This window comes from Aulonocara sp. 'chitande type north' Nkhata Bay, linkage group LG23 (assembly GCF_057382095.1).
Source record: "Aulonocara sp. 'chitande type north' Nkhata Bay isolate Kocher_YH1m ecotype deep benthic linkage group LG23, A_spYH_male_GT1.1, whole genome shotgun sequence".
Lineage (NCBI taxonomy): Eukaryota > Metazoa > Chordata > Actinopteri > Cichliformes > Cichlidae > Aulonocara > Aulonocara sp. 'chitande type north' Nkhata Bay.
The window spans coordinates 28,567,415-28,568,900 of record NC_141365.1 but is presented as its reverse complement, the minus strand read 5'-3'; the positions used below and the strand labels follow the sequence as shown (position 1 = coordinate 28,568,900).

Below are 1,486 nucleotides of genomic sequence, written 5' to 3'. Positions count from 1 at the left end.
CCACTCACCTCTAATGTGCATACAGATGCAAAGATGGCTACTTACCAGCAACAAAAAGGGAACATTGGTTTGCAGTATTTCTGCAGTGTTTAAAACTGCATAAAGCAAAATGACAGACAGCATTGAGCTTGTTCAGGCTCTGGTCAGCAGCATTCACTGTGTGTCCTCGTCTGGAGACAGAAAAAGAATTTTAGTTTCTGCAGTGTTTAAAACTGATTGATTATCAATAATAATATTTCTGATCAGTAAATAATAATAATAATAGATACTTTATTGATCCCCATGGGGAAATTACTTGTTTTTCTCTGCATTTGACCCATTCACTCAGTGAAGCAGTGCTTCACTGAGTGAAAGCTATCCCTGCCCAAAAAGCAGCTTGTTACTGTTGGGCCTCCTGGATGTGGCCCGATGAATCTGAGTGGTCATTACATGATTCATTAAAAGGTTGTGCAATTCTGTTTTTCAGTTTTTGGACTTTTTCTCCAGTTTAATTATTCTGGTTTTTGGTGAAATCACATTAAACAACACAGTTTGCATGTGTTTACAGCAACGTCGCGTCTAATACACACTGCTACACAGAAGCCAAAAGGCTTGGAAAGCAATGCTTTAATGTATATGCTGTATTTTTAAAAGCTGTTGGATTATTAGGTGTGTAAAAGAAAGAAAAGCTATTAAATAAATGTAATGGAGAAGAAAGCAGTGCAATTAAAGAAGTACATAATGTTCTGGGTATCCTTATACTTACAGGGTTAATTTCTCTTTATTTAGCAGATTTTAAAATTTTTTAAATGGTTTGCCGTATTATCATAGATACTTCCAACTGACCATTTTCAGAGGAAGTTGTTTTTGTTTGTGAAAGCCCTTCTAGCTCAGGGGATGAATTAGTGTGGCTACACATAACAAATAATAATAACTTAGCAAAGAAAATTGTATGTTAAATTGTATTTTTAGGCACTTTGTTACTAGCAGCCTGTCACAAAAATGCAAAATTTGCTCCCATAAAATTAAGCCTTATTATTCAGGGCTCATGCACAGTAACACTGATCTCATAAGAAACGAGTTTTCAGGTACGTACAATATTAAATAAGCTATAAAGTCAATTACATATCCAAGACATAAATAGAGAAATAAAATCTAATTATGCCTACACTCATCAGCCACTTCATTATGTACACCTTTCAAGTACTCAGTTGGACCTCCTTTTGCCTTCAGAACTGGTAAAAATTTAGCAAAATGCTGAATAACGTTTGATGTAATTCAACCCAGTGATCCAAATCTCAGTTTCTCTCTGGTCCACATGTGGTTTCATGAATCTCCAAAGACAAGACAAGTGAGTTTGGCAGCTAAATGGCTGTTCTGCTGCTGGTCACAATGTACCAAAGGTGCTCTATTGTACCAGCTGTAAACAGAGCAGCCCCAGTGGCCTAATGGATAAGGCACTGGCCTCCTAAGCCAGGGATTGTGGGTTCGAGTCCCATCTGGGGTG

At 37.2% G+C, this 1,486-nt stretch overlaps 1 non-coding gene across 1 annotated transcript; it reads left to right on the top strand.

The window, feature by feature from the left end:
- The first annotated feature begins 1,413 nt into the window (after nucleotides 1-1,413).
- On the top strand, nucleotides 1,414-1,486 carry trnar-ccu (transfer RNA arginine (anticodon CCU)). The gene has a single exon. It is a non-coding gene; the product is annotated as a tRNA-Arg (tRNA).